Genomic DNA, 1,370 nt, shown 5'->3' with positions numbered 1-1,370 from the left:
AGCTCATTTCCCTGTGGACGACCCTGCCCATCAGATTGTCTTTCTGCGAGACAACCCTGGGTAGAGGAGGCCTGTGGGACGACCCAGGAGATCATGGCTTGGGCAGCTCGACGAGACCTGTCGCGAGGAATTAGAGATGGGCCGTGGGCCTGCCTGCTTCCATTGGAAGCGAAGGGTGGATGCGTCCATGCGCCCCCGTCGGCATTAGCCCCTTGATGATGATGATATATGCATATATATGCGCATATATATATATATATATATATATATATATATATATATATATATATATATATATATATATATATATATATATATATGTATATATATGTATATATGTATATATATATATATATATATATATATATATATATATATATATATATATATATATATATATATATCATTGTCATCATCATTGTCATTATCATTGTTGTTATTATTATTATTGTTATTATTATTATTATTATTATTATTATTATTATTATTATTATTATTATCATTATTATTATTATTGTTGTTGTTGTTGTTGTTGTTGCTATTATTATTACTGTTGTTGTTGTTGTTATTATTATTATATTTCATAATTGTTATTATTATTATTGTAATTATTATTATCATTATTATTATTATTATTATTATTATTATTATTATTATTATTATTATTATTATCATTATTACTATTGTTATAATAATAATTATTATTATTATTACTATTATTATTATTATTATCAATATATTGTTGTTGTTGTTGTTGTTGTTATCATCATTATTACCATTTTTATCATTATAATTGCTGTCATCATTATCATCATCGTTGTAATTTCTTACTATTATGATTAATATCATTAATGCTGTTATTATTTATACTTTCTTGAACCGTATTCATTGTGACAAATGTAGAAAAGGTATGACTGAGAGTAAATATCTTCAAAATACAAGCTAGATGTTGTTAATTGCTATAATAATTAATTTCATGACAGAAATGCCATAAGTATATAAAAACCCATTTTTTCCGTTTTATAATAATCTTAAATGTAAATTTCCATTCATCTTTAAAATGTATGGCATTCAAATAACTTTCTATTAGCGAAGAAGTTCGTGTATTATTATTTTGGTTCACGATAACCTTTTGTTTATTGACACTTTTTTCTGCGAATCATTGATGTCACTTCACGCATTTACGTCATAACATTTTTCGTTTTTCTGCAACGTATGATTTACTGACGATTCCTGTGCTTGAAGTTAAACTACGATCAAGTTTAATGCTCAATGTAATTTTGCGATTACTATAAGAAATGTCATAATAAATATTTGTGTAGTATACCAACAATTCAACTAAATTAGCCTTAAATTACTTAACTGAATAA

The sequence above is a fragment of the Penaeus monodon genome, chromosome 3 (genome assembly GCF_015228065.2).
Source record: "Penaeus monodon isolate SGIC_2016 chromosome 3, NSTDA_Pmon_1, whole genome shotgun sequence".
In the NCBI taxonomy this organism is placed as follows: domain Eukaryota; kingdom Metazoa; phylum Arthropoda; class Malacostraca; order Decapoda; family Penaeidae; genus Penaeus; species Penaeus monodon.
Note: the sequence above shows the minus strand (reverse complement) of the source record.